The sequence below is a fragment of the Sceloporus undulatus genome, chromosome 1 (assembly GCF_019175285.1).
Source record: "Sceloporus undulatus isolate JIND9_A2432 ecotype Alabama chromosome 1, SceUnd_v1.1, whole genome shotgun sequence".
In the NCBI taxonomy this organism is placed as follows: Eukaryota; Metazoa; Chordata; class Lepidosauria; order Squamata; family Phrynosomatidae; genus Sceloporus; species Sceloporus undulatus.
In genome coordinates, this window is record NC_056522.1 from 185090404 (window position 1) to 185112783 (window position 22380).

Consider the following 22380-nt stretch of genomic DNA (forward strand, 5'->3'; position numbering starts at 1 on the left):
TACATCAAAATGACTTAGCCCTTTGTATTCCCAGAACAGATTAGACAAAATCCACGCCTTCCCTAAATCCCTTGTTCAAAGCCCAACATCCTCTGCTCTGACAAAAATCTCCATTCCCAGAGAGTTCACAATAAGTTGTTGTAGCATATAACACCAATGATGTAAGAGAATGTAGTCAAGGTGTCCGGGAATCCAAAGTTAGGTTGCTAACTGAAATCAAAGATCTCCATGACAGCTTTCTTTGAAATGATACCTCTCCCACATGCAAGAAGACTAAGTGGTAAAGCTGAGGAGTTAAAATCCATAGAAGAGGCTCAGGTGTAGCAAGGAAGGGTTTAGATTTGGCGTCAGGAAATGAAAGGGCGCACATAAAACTTCCATGGCTGAAAAAACAATTTATCATCTCTGGACATAGGATAGCCTCACTGACAACATGGTCTTTTTTTCAGCACCTGGAAACCATCAAAGCTACCAAATCACAGGATCAGTTTGTAGAAAACAAAGAGCATTTTCAACCAGCAAGTCAAACTTATCATAGATCTTCACAAACAGTAACTTAATAAGTTTACTATTTTAAAATGTTATCCATATATTCAACCATTCATTCTTCATTTCATTCCCTCAATAATGAAAATTCTTTCTTTGTCAGTTCTTTAATTTCTTTATGAGTGTTTGAGTGCCTGAAGCAAAATTTGCTGGTTTCTTTTTTGCAAATTTCTAAGGTATATCTGCAACATTAGGATATATATACACACAATTGTTTCCTACCTTGGGAGCTCTGGCAGGTTTCCCACACCGGGCATCTTTGACAAGGCTGATATCTAACAGCTCTGACTCCTGAACCTGACAAGAGAAAACAAATAGGTTTTACTGTTTTGAATAAATCACACAATAGTATCAGGTGCATTTGTGAGATGAAGAACATGTGCCCCTCCAAATGTTGCTCAACAGCAACACTGGTCAGTCCACATCAGCTGAATTAATGATGAAGGCTGCTGGGAGTTGTGATCCAGCAATGTTTGGAAGCTGTATGGTCTCCCCTTCCCTGCTCTAAGGCAGAGTCAAAGAACTAAATTTGCTTCAGTAAGTACAAGTAATGATTGCAAGAGTGTTTGTTCATTGGCAGTTCACTTTATGAACAATAAAATTCAACAATGAAGATACAGGAATCAAATGACAATGAAATACACATTTAACAGAACAAGAACAAAACTGTTAAAATCACACAAAACAGAGGTAGGGTTAAAACTGCAGCAGTAAGCGTAATTCTTTTTTTAAAAAAACCAAATTTGCTTAGCCACATTCAAACTACTGGTGCTAATCACAATACATAATATTCTAAAAACATGAACACATTCTCCACACTGTTATTTAGAATGTCAAGATGATGTCCTAAAAATGCAAATATAATACTGCCAGTCATGTCTCCTTTGTAGATTAGCACCAGTTGATTGAATGCTGCTATATGGTAAAGATAATATGTTTCACACAAAATACAGTATTTTGCAAAAATACGTTTTTGCACACAAACAAACCCCTGAAAACTATAAATTAGAGAAAGTGCTGGTCATTTAACTATCACACATGAGTGACTCATTGAGCTTAATTATTTTTCAAAAATGACGTCTAAATGTCCTTGACATTGACACCGAAGACGTTGTTGAGACACCATTTCCCATCAAGAATGAATATTTACAAACACTTTTTATGCCCTGAGTTTGCAGTGATGGATCAGAGTAATAAAAAAACACAGAGCCAGTCTGTAATAGAACCCATCAAACACTACTTCTTTAAAATGTGAGACTTAGTATTCTCTAGAGCTGCGCTCTCCCCGAGGTGTTATAACCCTATTGAAGATGTAAATTATCTGTATATCAAATTAGTTTTAAAAACAACCCTCAAACATGGCATATCAATTGCATTTTAAAAATGTAACAGTTTTCTGTTATGGGAAAGTACATGCTCATTTGGGGCATCTTATGCAACTACATGAATTTATCATTAGTTCAGTAATTCTCCAAAGATCAGAGATGTTTAAATCTAATGTGTTGTGGTATACTGTAAAAAATCCAGCACTGGCAATGTTTATGAAATTGAGCATCTCTTTATGCTAATACAGATAATTAGTACAGCTTATTTGCTCTAAATCCAAATCAGATACACAGGAGAAACAGAGTTGTCAGTGCCAAAAGCCATTAAACTGGCCTGCCAGAATCTCATAAAGCAGTGCTCTAACTAGCTGAACTAAAAGTATGTGCATCTAGTGCTACCTATCCACTCCCACCAACAGCTACTTATTTTTTTCTGTCAAATTCAACAGATGGGATTTCATAAGGCTCAGTGTAAATTTTACTACAGCTCTGAAGCTAAAGTAGGTTTACCAGCCGATAATGGGCATGATAGAATAATCCTTTAGACCACCAATGGGCCACATCCTACAAACAGAAAGCAGGCAGAGACTCGGATGACTGAATATTCTTCTATGTAAATATGTATATAGCCTCCAGGCAGATAAGTAGCATGTCAGGGGAAGGGTAGCCTAGTCGTCTCCCAGATTTGTTAGTTTTAATATATATGGGACATGTTTTTTTCCCCTTTAACAATCACTCCATGAGGGCAAAACAAGTTATAAATAAATCTTGGGATCTTTTCTCCCAGGCTGCCTACATTAGGATATTCTCTGGATTCGTCACAATATACTTTGATTCCACACTTTATTTGAAGGAGATAGAATGCAGGCAGGGGCCAAGACTCAGTGGCAGATCACATGCTTTGCATCTAAAATATTCTAGCATCAATGCCTAGAAGCTCTATTTAAGCATTTAAGAATTTAAGATATCATGGGTAGAGAAGCTTGACTGACAATAAAAATACACCTTATTGCCTACTGGGCAAGAAAGGGGAGGGCAAAGTGAGGCCCACAGTTCACATGCAGCCCTTGGGACCCCCTAGAGGACCTCTCCAGCCCAAAGCCCCACCAAAATAATTGTTATTAAAAATTGGCAGTCAATACTCCTCCCTTTTTGATACCAGAAATACAATAAAACATAGGCTGAGTGACCCTTCCACAACCCATCCAAACAATAGCTGTCGCACATAGGTTAGAGACAGAAGTTGCATGAGGCCCCCAGTTTGATTGATTGATTCCCAACATTCTGGAAAAGGTGAGGAGACCCCAGGATTACAGGACAATGGGCTGGTGTAAAATAAACAAAGTATTGGCAATCCTGCGCACTAATCCTCTCTGCCTGGAAATGCACCTCTATTGCCATCCATTCACACCTCAGTGCTACCACCTTGGAAAACAACTTCAAAGTGACTCCAAACATTTCAAAGTGACTCCAAACACATTTTAAAGAATTCCAAAACTATTTGGTCTTTTCAACCCCTTGGAATCTACCCCTCAAGGCATATTTTTGGTATAAACATTGGGACTTATCAGCAAGTCTCCAGCTCAGTCCAGTAGCAGGCAGAAACTCTGTCGGTTTACTTGACTAGCATCTCAATAGATCCCCATTCCCACTTGCCATGGGAGTGATTAAGTCCTCTGTTTGTTTTTTGGAACCACTTTGATTGAAATCAAGATCTGAATAGGTTATTATCACCATTAGTGAAGCTTTACATCTATTCCAACCTCCAACTTTTAATTTCTCTGGTCCTTCTGTGTGTGCATGTGTGCACACGTGTTTGTCAGTTTAAGTGAATGTTTTTATTTCCCCCTTTACATAAAACTGATTCTCATTGGAAACCTGCCTCTGGAGTAAAACTGGAATAGATCTGCCAAGACTGAGTCACCCTGGTCATTCTGTATCTCTCTCTGTTTGAGGTAAATCTAAATATTCCTCTGAATCAAGCAGAGGCTTGAGGTCCTCTCCAGATATCAGAGCCAAACTAAACATGAAGTTAACCCAAAATGCAGCACTTTTCTTCCTTAATCCTGCAAAGCCCTCAAACCTTCTTAAACAACAACAACAAAAATCAGCTTAAAATTGGCCAAAATGGCAGCTGGAAGTGGCATCACATCACTTCAAGCACACTAAAACTTGCTAATGTGGCTTCTCGGATGGGCGCTGGGAAGTAAAATGATTCCCGTTTCCTGTGTAGTTGACTACCCCAGTGTTAGAATTCACAATATGACTTGACTTTATAATGATAAAGCAGCTTCAAATATAGAGTCTCAGCCTCCTGAGCAAGATGCATTTATTCATAGCCAGCACTCCCCTCTTCTTGGGTCTGCCATGAAATCCTGAACAATGTGTGGGTCACCTTGAATACTGCATGTGGCAGAGTGCAGATAGTACAGAGCAGCGGTTCCCAAACTTTGGTCTTCCAGATGTTTTGCACTTCAACTCCCAGAAACCCCAGCCAGGCTGGTCAATGGTAATGGATTTTGTGAGCCCAAGTCCAAAACATCTGGAGGAACAAAGTTTGGGAATCACAGGTCTAGAGGAAGGGAAGGCAAACACAGAGGATACAGGCCCAGCACCCATCTCATTCCCCACAAGCTAATCTTCTGGTTTCCAAAGAAAGCAAAATGGCCACTTCTCTGATTTGTGGAGGGTGGGGATAGTTTAAGGGTGAAATAAGGTGGGAGACACTTGTTGTTTTAGGTAAGAATCACACCCCATAGCAATGGCATGTGATGCAATGTTCTGCTTTTCTTTTCTTTTCAAAAAGTGAGAGGGAATGCTCTGCTGTCTACATAAAACAGGCACCTGTGGGCCTCACAATTCCCAGATCTTGTCTAGAGATAGAAAAGTGAAGGAACTAATAATACTAGTCATGACATATCAGTCTTACTCATCAGACTAAATTGTACAGATGAAGCTGAATTATAGTGGGTCACATCACTGACCTTTTAGCCAGTCTTCTCTTAAGGTGGTTAGCCTGTGTCTAGGAGGTACTACATCAAAGTGCAGGTAGAGACTTATGTGACCGAATATTTCTCCATGTGAAACACACGCCAAATGTTTAAAAAAGAAAGAAAGAAAGAAGCAAAACACATCATTTTAGATTACTTTTCTCCTGTCTTTCTAGTTTTCTGTCTGTTCTGATTACTGGAGACATCCGATTTGCTTATCTGAAAATATGCTGCAATACACTCGAGACAAATGAATGGGTTTAAGAGCAAATCAAGTCTGAACCCTCCTCAGAAGCCAAAATGATAAACCAATGTTATCTTTCTATGGGCATATCATGAGACAACAATACTTACTGGAGAGGATAATAATGCTCAGTAAAGTGGAACCAGTAAGAAGAGGGAGACTACAGTACTGGTGGATAAACTCTATCAAAGAAGCCTCAGCCCTGAGTCTGCAAGATGTGAGCAGGGCAACTCATGACTCAGGGTCTTGGAGGTCTCTCACTCATAAAGTCACCATATGTTAAAGTTGAGCTGAGAGCAAATATCAACACAAAACAAACTGCCTCAGTGATCAGTCTTCCCCAGGCAGTGTTAATTCAACAAACCTGGAGTACAACAGAATAGGGACAGCTGCCATAGGCCTTCTTGGGGCTGAATAAATTTTGACATCTTTTAAAAAGTGAATCACATATCAATTTCAGAGAAAATATCTGAACTCATGTCCTCAGAAATTTCATTCATCGGGTTGAAAACCTTTTCTTTTCTTTTTCTTTCTTTCTTTCTTTCTTTTTTTATTTTTTTTTATTTATTTTTTTGGCTTTGAAATTCTGTGGTTATTTGGCTTGATTTTATTTCAATGATCATCAAGAAGAAATGTTTTTTTTCAAAATATATTCAAAGTATAGAGCAGCAAAAGTATAATAGCATTAAATTCATTATTTAGTATTTGGCATATCATACAGTAAAGACTGTTAGAAAATTACCAGAGCATATGAGTGTGTCATATAAAGTTCAACAGCCTCTTTTAAATTCTGATGACATTCCCCTGCAAGCCCTAGTGGAAGTCAAGTGAGACTTTGTAGAATGAGTACCTTCATCTTTTCTCCCCATTATTTCAATAAAGATAACAATTTTTTTTCTTGCAATGCCCTTTCTAAGATAATACAAAGCAAGGGTCTTTTGCCTCCAAGTACCAGACATGACTACCTATAAAAAAGGCTTAACAGGCCTTGCTGTATTCTCAACTGAGCCACTATTGCTACTTTTCAGTCATTCTTCTTGGTCTTAACAGATACATCCAAACACTGCAGAGAACAGACTAGGCATTCCACAGTCAGACAACAAGCACTTTAAACCATTGATTATAGATTTATTCAAGGTCCAGTTCAATTGAAATTTCACTACTACCAGCAATATTACTTTCGTAAACTTTTAAGGAATTTTAAAGAAGAAATGTAGGAAGGAAAAGGGGTGGAGCGCTTTCTTGAACCACTAAAACCCCATTTACTTCTTCTAAATCGTGGTGTCTTATTTTTCAGTATGGCTGTTTGCTGACTACGAATTTGGGGTGACAATACTGCCAACAGCTATTCATGCTCCAACCACATCAAGCTTAAATTAGCAAGGTATAAATATTTACAACATAACAGCAATAAATAAAAAATGTGGGAGTAAAGAAACATCTTATTCTAAACTGAACGGCTTGTTGCCTACACACTTGCCCACACACTTAAAGATGCAACAGAATCTCCCTCTCTCTTCTTTTTTCTCTTTCTTCTCCCCCTCCTCTTTTCCCCCCTTTTTCTCTTTGTACTGATTTCTTCTTAATTTTGTTCCTGTTCTGTGCCCTATATTTTGAGTTAGCTCTTCAGGAAAGATAGGTGTATGAGTATTGTCTAGCGTTTGTGAATGTGTGTACTACTGTTTTAAGATATGTTAGCAGATGATTCCTTCTTTCTATGAATCTGGATAAGTCTTCGTTACAAGACCCACTATTTAAAAGAATAGCAAAACTGCTTGTAGTTGCTGGTGCAGCAAAAGCAGACTCTCCCCCCACCCCTCTTTTTTTTGCAGCAGGCAGCAGAGATGACAAGTTTGATTAATGTGAAAAGAGGTAAAGCAAATACTATATGGTTTTTTTTAAAGGCTCAAATATCTGTAATGGAACACCCATTCTGTTACGTAAAGGAAGAGATGATGAAACACAACCCCTACCCACTGCAGTTTTCATGGCTTCAGCTGACCCTTACATTAGTCTATGGTGCCCACAGCAATGGCAGAAACACAGGTATCTTCACACAAGAGCATGCATCCATTTCATGTCTGCACACCTAGCAGAGCTGAGAAATCAGGTGAGTGAGACAATCAGAAGCGCCTGTTATCAGCTTTGGCTGATATGCCAGATGCGCCCTTTCCTAGAAGTAAAGGACCTAGAAACTGTTGTACATTCACTGGTAACCTCACGACTTGATTTCTGTAACGCGCTGTACATGGGGCTACCCTTGTGCCTAGTCCGGAAACTTCAATTAGTGCAAAATATGGCAGCCAGGCTGGTCACTGGAAAAACTAGGAGTGACCGAATAACCCCCATCTTAAAATCTCTTCACTGGCTGCCTATTAGTTTCCAGGCACAGTACAAGGTGTTGGTTATAACCTTTAAAGCCCTACATGGCTTGGGTCCAACCTATTTGAGGGATCGTCTGCTTCCATATAATCCGCCCCGCACCCTCAGGTCCTCTGGGAGGAATCTATTGTAGCCTTGAAAAACCAAACTAACCGCTACCTCCCAGAGGGCCTTCTCTGCAATTGCTCCCAAACTATGGAACGGCCTGCCGGACGAGATCTGTCAAATTGCCAGCTTAGACAGCTTTAAAAAAGCTGTCAAGACGGATCTCTTCCGGCAGGCCTTTCCTGAATAAAAGTGCCCAGCCACAGAATGACTGCCCCTCACATCATGTATTAGCCCACCACTCTGTCCTCATATATTTGTGTGTGTGTGTGTGTGTTTTTTTTTTAATAGATATTTTAATTGTACATGTTTAATCCTGTTCTAAGGGGGGGAATTTGGGACATAAATAAAAGTTTTATTATTTTATTTTATTTATTTATTATTTAGCTGTATTTAGCAAACTGAAGTCAAAGGAGGGGCCTCTTGGAGAACAGCTCACTGACACACCCCATAAATTGTGGACATAGGTTGCTCAGTAGGACTGGGAAAGACCTTTGCCCTAGATGGCACAATTGTCCAACGCAATATAGCCTCATATATTCAAGCTTGCAAAAGTTACTTTTTTGAACCAAAAAAGGTAAAAAAATAAATCCCCAGTCAGCATGGCTCCTGAGTAAGCCGTCTCTTACTGAGTAAGAGATTCGGGGAGAAAGAGTTCAGAGTCCAAATAAGTAATTTCCCCAAGCTCTGTTTAATAATCATTTGTGGTGTGGATAACTGGAAAGGGATCGTGCACACACTGACCCACCCACTAGGCACTACTCCCACCCACCAACTTCATACACAAACCCTGCTAATACTACTGGCACCACAAAATTTGTAGTGACAGTGGCAACACCAAATCTCTGCAATTCCTCCCTCCCCCCCCCAGTCCATTTAACCAAGGCATATACTGTTCATTCACTATTTACATGGAAACTGGCTCTTTCTAAAGCCATAAAGTTTCTAAACTCATAAACTCTTTTTTCAAAAACTTTTTTCTCCTTTCATTGCCATTTGCAAATGCACAATCTGCTGTATAGCAAAGTTCAAGAAGGGCATTTACACAATTAATATTAAATTTTCTTCAATGAATAGCACCATTGCTGATTCTGGGTTTGTTTCTAATACCTGCTATTAGATTCTTTGACCTCACAGCAATCTAGTTTGAGATGAGTGAGACAATTTCAACTGGGTCATGTCCCAGGGAAAGATAAAAAGACATTCTGTGTCTTCACTTTCTTTTGCTTAGTCAATATATGTATAAATGAAGGCCCTTAATTGTTCACATCTGTACTTACAAACGCCACTAACTGACAAACAGAACAGTATCATTATTGCCTCGATTATAATGAACAGCAGCAGGGGGGGAGTCAGGGCACTCATCCTACGATAACAGAATATTCTGTGGGTGTACAAATGACAGCAGTTTGTTTCATAAGTACTCAAATTAGCAGCTTGTGCAATAGGGATACACCAGGACCCACATCGCTGTGCCCTGCTGCCCTAAGCAGCCCTCAGTGAAACTTTTTGTTTTGTTTTGGTCAAAGTAATGTTGTGCCAGTTCAAGAGGGACAGGACCAATTTTATGATCCTCTATGCAGTTATTGTCATTCTTAATTGGCATCCTAATCCTGGATGGTTACAGACATCTTGATGTACAGATGTTAATTTGAAAGTTCATTGTTTGGCTTAGGGAGTACCATCTCAATGAAGCCTCTGTTCCATAACAGAGCCCTCTCCCTGAGAAAGCACCAGCAGCAGAGATGATTAAAGTTGCACATCATGAATTCCCACAACTGTCCAGGAAAGGGAATCCACTGGGTGAAACAAATTATAAGTATAAAAATGGGAAAGGAATGGCCTCTGTCTACTTTTTAATATATTGTTTTATTTTAATGTTTTGCTTAATGAACCATAAGTCACTGCCTGGGGTTGTAAAATGAGTGATTGAAAAGTTCACAGAACTTGCCTTTGTGTTGTTGTTGAAAGCCAGCATGCTGTAGTGGTTTGAGTGTTGGACTGCAACACTACAGACCAGGGTTTGATTCCCCACTTGACCATGAAACCCACTGGGTGACCTTGGGCAAATCACACACTCCCAGTCTCAAGAGAAGGCAATGGCAAATCTTTCCTGGACAAACTTTGCCAAGAAAACCCCATGACAGTCACCTTAGGGTCACCATAAATCAGAAATGACTTGTAATATACAAATAAGACAACAAATGAGCTGTAATTTGTGGAGAGCTAGGAATTAAGAGTCATGCACAAGCCAATAGACAGTAGTTAAGACTGAAGGACAACCACAAAAAAATGAAATCACCAGAGTTCAGGAGGGCTTCTTACCTAAGTAAAGCTTAAATGAAACAAGTAGTAGTCTTACAATCCTGCCTGTCCAGATTATGCCATTAGAGCTAGTCTGAATGGAAGGCACCAGTGCAGGGCTTGAAAATGTCACATTCCCTGAAAAAAATCAAGGAAGTTGTAGCCCAAGAAGTAGTTTCCCCAGGTTCTGCAAGAAACATAACATTTTTTGATAGCTTCAGCTGGTCTTAGCATTGCCATCCAGCTCACTGCACTTCCATTGCCAAAGGCTGGCACTGCTGCCATCCACACAGATGTGACTGACTGCTTATCTTCAAGCTCTTAAAATAATCTTGACAGAGGTCAACAGTCTCTAACCTGTTGGGGTATATGAATATCTCTGGAAAGCAAACATGATCTGTAAGTTAATAGCCACTGAGCTACCACCTCAGGCAGTCTTCTGGAAAAGAGGGTTAATTTTCTGTTCTTGCTTTATGCAAAGAGATTATTTCACAACTAGTACACATGGTAAAAGAGATCAATAGAATCATTACATACCCTGTGCAAACATCTTCTTAAGTATCATGCAGGAAATCACTGCCTGACACCTCGGTAGAATGGAATCTTTTATTCCACATTCCAAGTTTAATGTCTACGTTACTCTATGCACTCTATATTTGTAGTGAAGGAAACACCTGTAATTGTTCCAGATAGACTCTCCTCACATTCCCACCTTGATCAGAACTTACAAACATTGAAGTTTATCCCACGGGCCCTAAAACGAGCCCGTTGTGTTACAAAACATGGGTGGGCATGGGCGTGCACGGAAAGGTATGGGGCTAAGAACTATATTTTACTGCATGAGGGAATGCCGCCACTGCCGCCGGGCATTCCAATCGCGTCCTCCCTCCATTCCAGAGGGCGCAATTTCTGATAACTGTTCTAAAGTGTTCTCAGAAATTGCGCCCTCTGGAATGGAGGGATGATGCGAATGGAACTCCCGGCGGCAGCGGTGGCGTTCCCTCGTGCAGTAAAATACAGTTCTTGGCCCCATCCTGTTCCATGCACACCCATGCACGCCCATGTCTTGTAATGCAATGGGCCCGTTTTAGGGCCCGTGTGATAAACTTTATTATTTTAGGATATGAATTAACTAAGTCTGATCTCAACAAGCATCTGCCATCAACTGCCTTTATGGAAAACACCACCACAATTGTCCACAACTCCCAGTGGAAGCATTCAGCAAATACAAAAAGAAGAATGAATTTATCCTAAATCTGGGGCATCAGTGAATTCCCCTCACCCTTCAATTATTTTAACCTAGTAGAAAGCACTTAGTCATATTTCCTTTTCCTTCCTATGAAAGCCACATCACCAAGGAAAAGGTAAATTGGGCCAATTTCTGATCAGCATCATCCATTTTCACTAGACACAAAGTGATTCTCCCAGCTTTTGTTTCTCCCCACACTCCCTGTTTGACAGAATTGCTCTTGGTTTTTAAGAAAGGAGGCTACAGATGCTGCCATTTTCTCCTGCATTCATAGAAGAAGAAAAATCAATACAGGCTTGGAAGTCTAATTTTATTTCACTCAACTGGGTCCTCAGTGTTAAGAGTTCCCATTCTAAAAAAGAAATGTCAAGTACTTCAAAAAAGAAACAAAAAAAGAAGAAGCCCTTGAGCATTTTGATTCTTCTGAAGGCCTTTTTCACACAATGAAACAGCCTCTCTCACATGCCAACAGGCAAACTGCATATGGCAAGAGAACAGGAACTGGGAAAGTTACTTTTTACTGTTCTCCTTCCTTTCTCCTACAAAAGTGTCTTTGCAACAATATCCTGGAGTCTAAGGTTGGTACATTTTCTACCCCAGTGCCATTGTAATGGAGCTCTATTCAAAAAAACAACATTTTGCCCACTTAGATGGTACTTTCCTCATTAGACTTTGGTATACGTCTGAGAAGGGTCAGGTGGACCACATTTTTCTGACAAAATGATTTGAATGCCCCCTTTCTGGCTGTTTTTCCCTTTTTATGTAAATATGGGGATTTGTGATAATCAGTTCTTCATGTCTTTATAGAGACTGGCACAGTTCAGTCATTTGTATGATGTACACACTACAGAATATTGAATCTGAGCTGCCGCATTCTTCATCTAACTTGATTATCTGCAGGCAACTGACTTCAAGAATGCTTTCAGCATATTCTCTATTGTTCTGTCAAGGAGTGCCAACTCTCTAAAGAAATATTAAGTTGCTATAATGTGGTCTGAATAGTCAAATGCACTTCAAGCATGTCAGCCTTCATTGTTGCTTTCTATGATATGTTAGAGGTAGGCACACACACACACACACACACACACACACATATATATATATATGTGTGTAGTAAAATAAACCTTGATATTTTTCCAGTGAAATTTTCAATGTTCACACTATCAACCAGATAGCCATATATATACTTTTGTAAACATGTAACAGTTTTATGGGATAGCCAGTGTGGTGTAGTACAGTGGACCCTTGTTATCCGCTGGGGTTTAGTTCCAAGATCCCCCGTGTATAACAAAATCCATGTATACTCAAGTCCCATTAAATATGTCACAGCAAAATGATGTCCCCTATAGAAAATGGAAAATCAAGGTCTGATATTTGATATTAATACTTTTTTGGAATATTTTCAAACCGTGGATGCTTGAATCCATGTATTAAAAAATCCGTGTATAAGAAGGGCCGACTGTAGTTTGAACATTGGCCTAGGACTCTGGGAGACTATTCAGTCGTGAAAACCCACTGGGTGTCCTTGGCAGGTCATACTCTCAGCCTCAGAAGAAGGCAGTGGCAAACATGCTCTGAACAAATCTTGCCAAGAAAACCCTGTGATAGGTTTGCCTGAGGGTTGCCGTAAATCAGAAATGACTTGAAGGCACACAACAACGATGTATTATAAAATGACTTGTTAAATTACAACACCCCCCCTTTAATGTCCTCAAGGAAAGACTACAGTTAGGCAGGCTAAGTCATTGTGAAGTTTTGTGGTGGCGTGTTTTGAAGATGGCTGAACACTTTTAAAGTCCAAAGCACTACTGCATTTTAAGGTAGATGTCATTTGTGCTGTCTTCTACAATGAAGTATATGTGGGGTCTCACTTATACAAAATGCTTGACACCAGGAATGTTTGGGATTTAGGAGTTTTGTGTATTTGTATATACATAATGAGATATGTAAGCGATGTGACCAAATTATAAACATGAAATTTATTTCTGTTCAAATGAATGTTTATACACATACCCTGGAGGTAATTTTATACACAATATTTTCAATAATTAGTGTATACTGAACTGTCAGAAAGCACTATCTAAACCACCCATGTGGATGATTTTGGAACATTTCAGATTTTGGAATTCCAAATGAGGGAAACTCAACCTGTACAGTATTTTCACAATTCAGCTGAGATCCACTATGACTTCCCTGCCACCACCCCTAGGACTGTGTTGCGAGAGCTACCCTGCTATGGAGAGTTTTGGGTCGGAAAAGCCCCTGGCTTACAGGCAGTTGCAGAGGAATGGCAGCTTCTGCCAAGATCTTTTAGAATCCTCTGGAAGTATCAACAGATGTTCACATCAGGACGAAAGACAGAACTATGGAGGGAGGGTGTGGTTTTGATACCCTCCATGAATGAGACCAGGATATTTAAATATAAGCAAGGCCCAATGGGCCAAACTTGGGCACATGATGGAGGGTGAAGTTCAGGTATTTAAGGATGAAATGCCCTCCGTCCTGCCTCTTTCTTTGGAAGCAGCCCACCCTCCCACTCTAAATGCAGTGTGAACCTGGTTGGTTGCTTCAGGGCCGGGTAGGAATTTTCTCTCCTTTTCCCAGGGTTTTTTGTCTTCCCCATACTGTCTGCAGGGACTGGTAACTGGCTTGTGGTGGCTGTTAAATAGGTTTCACTGGCCCATATGGGGCTAAAGAACTATTTGGTGCACACCATTGGCACCCCTTATACATGGGTATAAGGTGGACATTCAACTGCGTATGTCACTAACAGAATGTTAGCCTTCGTTTCTGTCTTTTCCATGACCAGTTACACAGTGACCGGTTATAGATATTAGATCAGAGTAGAAAGAAGAGACTTAAGAAGATGAACTCCAAATCTTGGGAAGCAAAACGAAGGCTGCCCTCAAAGCAACTGGAAAAAGTAAATCACCAGGAATAGATGGCACACCAATAGAACTGTTACAGCTTACAGAGACAGAATCAAGTTTAGTTCTAACTAAAAATTTGCCAGCAAATATGGAAAACAAAGAGGTGACCCACAGGTTGGAAATGATCAATATGTATTCCTATACACAAGCAAGGAGACACAAAAGATTGCAGTAACTACAGGACCATTGTTAATTTCCCACACAAGCAAAGTCATGCTCAAAGTTCTATAGCAAGGACTCATACCATATATGGAGCAAGACATCTCAGAGGTACAAGCTGGATTCAGGAAAGGAAGAGGCACTAGGGATCACACTGCCAATGTGCGATAAATAATGGAGCACAACAAGGAATTTCAAAAGAAAATCTACATGTATTTCATTGACTACAGCATAGTCATTGCCTGCATAAAACACAAAAAGCTATGGCATACTCTCAAACAAATGGGGTACTATTACATCTGATTGTCCTTATCTATAACCTGTACTCAGGACAAGAAGCTGCTGTCAGAGTTTAATAAGGAGAAACAGAATGGCTCCCAATGAGAAAAGAGGTCAGGCAAGGCTGTATACAGTCAGCCCTCCTCATAGGCGCGCTTGCCTTCCGTGGCTTTGAGCTTACACAGAAGGCAAGCCCATTAGAAGTAATGAGGCACACACCCATGCTGTGCACCCCACGTGTTGCCGTGTGCACGTGCCTAATTATTTCCTATGGGCTTGAGCATACGCTCTTTTCCCCATATGCGGGGGAGTCCAGAATGAATCCCCCATGTATAGAGAGGGCGGACTCTACTATCACTCTATTTATTCAACGTGTATGCAGAAAATATCATAAAGAGTGCAACCTTGGACTCAGAGGGAAGAAAAGTGAAGATTGGAGGAAGGAATATTAATAACCTAAGATATGCAGATGACACAATACTACTAGCAAAAACAAACAAATAACTAGAGCAACTACTGAAGAAGATCAAGGAGGAAAGCACCAAGATAGGCTTAATATCAAACATTAGGAAAACAAAAATAATGAACATGGAAGATTCATCCTGGATAATGAGAAAATCAAAATAGTCAAAGAGTTTCCGTACCTTGGATCAAACATCGATCAGAACAAAGACTGCAGTCAAGAAATTAGAAGAAGAATGGGATTGGGGAGGGCAGATATGAAAGAACTAGACAAGATCCTAAAATGCAAAGATATAACTCTGAACACTAAAATAAGGATCATCCAAGCCATCATGTTACCCATTACTATGTATGGATGTGAGAGCTGGTCACTGAAGAAATCTGGCAGAAAGAAAATAAACTTATTTGAGATGTGTTGCTAGAGAAGAGTGCCATGGATAGCCTGCCACTATATTTGGAATGGGGTGTGGGATGCCATTTTGTTTATCTCAGGAGCAAATTGAATTGGTCCAGCTCTGATACGATAGGCCTTACAGGGCTCTACAATAATACACAGTGAACATGTAGAACTCCTCTCATATACATACCCTCCACACAAAAAAAGTATGGCATAAGGATATTAAAGCAGGCACTTGACCAGCCAGTTGATTATGAAAGGTTTCATTCTTTCTAAACCTCAACTTAATTGGGATCATCCTGGATTGTCATGAATTTTAGCTGAATGGAGGAAATACATGTATCTATCTATCTATCTATCTATCTATCTATCTATCTATCTATCTAGATTCCCTATGAGCTCAAAAGAACTGATGTATCTCCACTGAACTTTTTCAAAAACTTGCTCTAGAAAAACAGAAAAGCAAATACTATATACACATCACTCAGACTTCTACCATCCCTTCAAGACTGCAGCTTCTTAGGAATTCATGTGTTTCTAAGTTAACTTTAAAATAAAATTCTCATCAAATTATACTGGCAGCTCCTGTGAAGCTGTGGTAGCTAATTTTATAGAGACATTTTTCTTCCTGTTTTAAACACCCTTCTGAACAACCTTATTCACTTGGAGACTTAAACACGCTGTCCTCCCACATCATGCATTCTCCTTACTTTACTTTCAATTAGAGAGAGAAAGAGAGAGAGAGAGAGAGAGAGAGAGAGGAAAGATGGTAACGAAAGGCCACAATTTAGAATTTTAATACAAATCATCAAATACAAGGTGACCCCTATTAACAGTCTTGATTTCCATAGTTTCTACATTTCAGATCCTGGCTTTTGTTGCAGGCTTCCAATCTTCAGCCTACAGACATTTTTAATTCCCACTCTCAATTCTTTGCTTACCATTCAGCAATCCCTCCTCCATGTGTAGCACAATGCTGTTCCTTGGCTGTTTAGAGAGAATTATATTGTAAGAGTTAACATTCCATCATAAAAGCATACAAGATGCCATTCAAAAGAGCTTTAGTCCACAATACAAAAATGCATAGGTTTGTGTATGTGTGTGTTTTTCCAAGCCATAAACCATTTTCTTACAAGAACTGTAACAATTAATTTCTCAGTTCTGGCAGTGAGAAAAAAAATCCTCTTGTTTCTTATAAGTCCATGTTTTTAAGCTTCTGGAAGTGGAGTAGAGATAACAAATTTTGTTAAAATGAGCAAACTCTCACAGTACATACAAAGGGTTAACACAAAACCACAAGTTAAAGTTGCACAGGGTCCCAAGTGTGCATGTTTTATGAAAGACAATGGTGTTTCCAAATTTTATGTGCACAACTGAGCATATGCAGGACTGTCTAGTCAATATGTTGTGAATGCAAATCCATGCTCCTAGAAACCCTGACTTGGAAGTAATGATTTCTGAAGGAGTTACTTCCAAGTAAGTCTGCCAACAAAGAGGCTGGGTATTCAAGTGGGACTTCTGCATGGCATACTATGATGTCTTGCCCAGTTTGCTCATTCCCTTAGGATGCTTCTCAGTTGCAAAACAGAGACGAGACAGATACAAAAACAGGCATGAAGATTCCCTGTCAGAGAGATTTCCCCATTCCCACAGTGTACAGCCAAGCTAGATCAGAGAAGCATTCCCCAGCCCACTTCAGAAGCCAGAGCTCTGCTTAATAACAATGTTCTGAAACAGAAGACAAGAGCCAAGCAAGCAAACTACAACGGCGTCTACTTAGAGTTTGGAAAATTACTCTTGAGAAAAAAAGAATAATGACATGCCAAGTCCATCCATACCACAGCAGTGGCAGGAAGATTCCCTGGGACCTAGTGACTATGTCTAAATACACTGTGAGCTGCATTAAAGAGTCTCTATGAACAGATAGATAGATATTTCTTCAGTTACATATCAGATTATTTGTCTATTTTTTTGCATTTTGCAAAGTTTGAGGGAAATTAAATATACTCCTAAAAAGTACAACCTCCAGCGTAAAAGTATATTTAATTTCCCTCAAACTTTACAAAATGCAAAAATTAGACAGATAATTAAATAATGAAGACAACATTTGTACAAATTTACAAATGTTACAGGAAGATATATGTTACAGATTTACAAATGTTAGAGATAGACCTGAAGAAATGTGTTTTTCTCTGCATGAAAGTGAAGGAGGAATCAAATGAATATAAAAAGAGAGCCACAATAATTATAACTACTGACCATCAGTCTGAATAAAAAAAGGGCTGGCTTCTGGTTGGGGATTTATAATGTCATAAACCAACTAACAATTGGGCAGTTTAGAACTGCAGTACTGAGCACTGGTTGCATTCCCAGGAGGGGAGCATTGTCATAGCTGCACCACTGGGACCATTTCACAAGCAGAGCAAGCAATGCTGCCTATGTGCAACAGTCATGATCTGCAAAAGTAAAGTACTTTGTGGTATGAGGTCTCCTTGCAGAATGACAGCTCAAGGAGGGGGCAACAGTCCCCAACAGAACCACAGGGCACTGGTAATCCAGGACAGAAAACGTTGGAAAGTCAAAGGTGCTCTGCACCAGCCAGTAAAATATCTCCACCTATTGGAGTGTTTTATTGTGCAGTGGGAGCCCCCACTGCAAAACAGGTTATGTTGCATAGGGCCTCACTGCACCCTGTTGCAACTCTAGCAAGGTTGCATATTGTGTCAACAATGTAGCTCTGTCACCATAAAGTTACACATTGCCGTCCTTGATGCAGGATCTCAGCCAGTTTGGTTTCTGACTGCAGGTTTCCCCAGAAATGCTCCTTAATAAATTCCTCTTTGACCCTTGCCATTGAGTAAGGGACAAAGTAGACTGCCTGCTCCAGCCCCAATTGGCTAGGGACCATGAGAACCAGATGGCCCACTATGAAAGTGGGCTGCCGCTGCATTCCCAAATGACTGGAAGGCAGGAGCAGTTTTTTACAGCTCCTTTTGCTGTCCACTTCAGGCCTGCTTAGGTGGCCTCAGAGCAGCTTCTGGCTGATCTGGGGGCATGCATCATCTGTACGTCACACCCCCGCAAGCAGCCAGAAGCTGCACCTTTTGGCCCATCTGCTTCAGGCTTAACAGAGGCCCAGTACGATAGTAGGTGATAGTAGGGCTCGCTAGTGCACACCAAACAAATGCTGCAGAGCCCTATGATGTACGAGTGATGCCATTACAGCACCACTCCACCCACACGGGGCATGTGTGCATGGCATGTGGACGTTGCAGTGCCCACACGTCATGCACAGGAAGAGATGTCATTGCAGCCCTTACAATGGCCCAAAAAGGAGCAGCTCTAGGCGGCTCCTTTTTTGGCCTGTTTCCTAATCTGGCATACTCCAGAGATGCTCCAGAGATGGTGGATTAGAAGTTCCATTATCCCCAAAACACATGACCATTAGGTGGGGGGCGCTATAGTACAATATATCTGGAGGTCAGGGAAGTGTTTTCTAAAACTTTATAGTGTCTTTTCTATGATGGTTTATCACATTCGTTATTCAGATTTCTAGCAAGTTGAACAATGTACAAATTATTGGGGGGGGGGAACGACACAATTTGCTATTCTTGTTTTCTCTCCCTTGCTGCCACCTGCAGATCAAAGTCCACCTACTTAAAAAAATTCCACTAAGGTGCTATAAGCAAGCTACAATAGGCCATGCAATGGTTACTGATAACACTGACCTTCAAGAACTATTTTTTTACTAAAATACTGTGCTCTATTTTACAATGAATTCTTGCAAGCTTTCAGAAACCTGACAGGAATACCACAAGTACATGACTCACATTATATTTGCTGTATTAAATAATATCTCAACACCTACAGAGATTAGATATCTCTTAATTTCCAAGGGAGTGTGGATGTAGCTACTATGTGGCATTAGCTAAGTGATATGGAAAAATCTTAGCCAGCAAGTCTGATATAGCAAATTTTTATATCCACTCTGGGTCAGGGCTGCTTCGATCAAACTTTGATACACATGAGACCATACCTTCTCAAATTGTCACACACCCTCCTGACCCATGATGTCTACATGTTTGTTGATTTAGGGCAACATGCTATTATCTGATCACACCTTTTAAATGCGGGTGCAAAGGTATGTTTTAAAATTTTACTATCCAAAAGGTGATCTTATAGCAGAGATGGCTAACTGCGACCGGATCATTTTTGTTACCACTTTCTCTGCAAAGTGATGTGACAATACTTCTGTTTTCATTTCCACCTATTTTCAATCCTTGGGAACAGCAAGACCACTACATTTTGCAGCAGTTTGGGCCTCTTTTTTTAATGATTTTAGCCCTAAAAAAACCAGCTCAGAAAAAATATTGGGGACACCAAGGGACAACTTGTCAGGGTGTCCTGAGAGCACCAAGGGCCACAAAAATGGCATTTGAGGACCAACCACATTTTCCCCACTTCTGTCTTATACAAAATTGCAATCATTTCACTTTGCTCATATAAGCAGCCTTTGCTGCCCACAGATAGCAGCACCTGGAAGCAGTATTGTTCAGTTGCCACCAGTGCCATACCCAGTTTTAATAATAATAATAATATGTTTTATTTTTATTTTTTATTTTATAAACCGCTATTCCAAATAGATCATAGCGGTGTACAAGAAAATTATATAACAGTACAAGAATTGTTGTAATGAATTCTATTTCCCTAACTTAAATGGTGCACAGGCAGCATTGGTTGTAAAGCCATGTTAAGCAGCTTTGCTTGTGAAGCCATGTTGCTCCTTAAGATGGATTTTTTATATATATAGGCCCAGTACAGATGGGCCGAAAAGGACGCCCCTCACCCCTCGCACTTGACGAGGGCGTCCTTGCTGCACGGTGCCAAATAGATGGCACGCGTAGCGATAACGTCACTGCTGCGCAGCCTCCAGATGGAGCTGTGGAGTAGCGATGTGCTCGCGGCGCCATCAGCTGTTTGCAGCGGTACAAAAAGGAGCCGCTTTTTAGCTGTCCTTTTTTCTCACGTAGCCGTGTCACGCAATTTGGTTGCTGCGGCACAGCTACGCGAAAAAGAGAGGCAGCTCCCGACCGCCTCTTTCCGGCGGTTTGTACCCTGCCATAGTTTATTAAACAGATAATAAAACCATATAACAAACAGACAATACATATAATTACATATAACATACAAACTTAACATACAAACATAGTTCTTAACAAATACGACTTTCTGGACTTTGATTTGATTATTCTTATCTCCTAATCATATCGAAGTTTTCTAATCAGTAATTTAAATTATCACAATGAACTATGTGTGGATATCACAGAATTATGCCAAGTGAATGTTTTCTTAAGTCTTCTGTCCTAAATACACTAATGAGGAAGCAAGGCCCACAGAGCACAGTGGGATGTTCTTCTGAGTAAGCATGCAAGGGATTGTGCTGTGCATTTGCCAAATTCTTTAATTCTGAATGAAGATTCTACTGCTACCCCCTACCCAACTCTAGTAGACAAACATTCACTACCAGCGTGTTGTCTAAACTTAACCATAAGGAAAGATCTCTTCCAAAAGAACAAAACTTCTGCTTCAAAGCCTCACCACCACCACCACTTATTGAGTGTGACACTTCCTGTCTCCCCACGATAGGAAGCTGCATGCTTGTACTTTGCCAAGTTCTATTTGAGATTTCTAAAGGAATTTTGAACCTTGCTTTTATCCATTTCAGGCTTCACATCCGCTGTTCCATTTTGCTTTGTTGTAAGCATCGTATCATTGCCAGACACTACAGTGCTTTCAAAACAAGCCAAACGTGTTGACATGCAAGAGCAAATAGAGAAGGGGGGGGGATTGTTTCATCAGTTTTACTTCCAAGAGGTAATTGCTGCAGAAAAAAGCTACCTTTCAGGATTAACCAGATATGCTGTGGAAAGCTTCTAAAATGTATTATCAACACTCTTCTGGAAGAAATTTTCTCATCCAAAACAATTTTTAACTACTAGAGAATACAGGGTGCTCACCAACACTTCTGGAAGAAGATGGATGAGACACATAGCAGGCTAGACAAATTGGAACTTTTCTGCCTCTGGGTGAAACTGTAATGGAAACAATCACAAAAAATAGCAAGCCATGCTGTCAACCATACTCCCTCTTAGGCAGTCTATTTACAGAGAATGTGGCTGTTGTTTTCCAATTACTGCAATAGACTATTGTAACCTAGTGGAGTTTTCAAAGGTGCCATAAACAGTAGCTGGCATTCTGTAATGCAGTTATGGTTTCATAACCTATAGTTACAAATCTGCAACTGCTCCATATTCTGTAAGACTATGTACCATTACTGTAAAACTATGTAAGTGCTCCTCCCCATTCCAGCCCACCTTAATAGCCATTAGCTATTATAAAGCATAAATGGGAGGATAGTTAGACAACTTTTGTGTATTGCCAACTACCCCTAAAAGCCTAAATCACAATGTATAATATCTAGGGAGTCCTATCTTAGCCTATACACCTCATAACACAACCCAATTACATTAGTAATTAAACGATTTTATCAGCACGAACAGCCTAGTTTTGTGTTGACAAAAAAGCTCAGTACGCATTAATACGCTGCCAGAACTAGAAGCAAGACTACCAATAAGCTAAGATCTGAGTTCTAGTTCTCAAATTCATACTTATTTAATTGTTGGAGTTCAGCCCCGACAACAGCTGTGGCTGATAAGTCCAGAACTGTATGAGAAAATCAGAGCTAAGGACAAAGCTAACAGTGAGAATGTATTGAACATAGCCATACTACTGTGGAAGACTACTGTAGCTCAGACAATATCTCAAAGGAAACAAGAAATCTGTTACAGGCTTTCTTGTCTAGGATGGCCCAATGATGAACCAGGCCACTCTGGGTCCCTCCTTCTATGGAGTTCTACTTGCATATTATCTTGGAGGGGTAGAACACTTTCTACTCTTCCTGCACAATTTTTTTTTTCAGAGCATGCAAGGAAGGTGCTTATTGCAGTG

The 22380-nt window shown here is 40.2% G+C and overlaps 1 protein-coding gene across 2 annotated transcripts in view; it reads right to left on the reverse strand.

Moving 5' to 3' along the window:
• Positions 1-22380, reverse strand: part of PLCB1 (phospholipase C beta 1) — a 547711-nt gene that overhangs the window by 386429 nt on the left and 138902 nt on the right. The window contains exon 2 of one of the 2 annotated variants that reach the window (XM_042445107.1): positions 769-843. The gene's annotated coding sequence lies outside the window, so the exon portion shown is untranslated. Of the gene's footprint in view, positions 1-768; positions 844-22380 lie in introns of those variants that run through there. The other variant, XM_042445106.1, reaches the window with a different exon arrangement.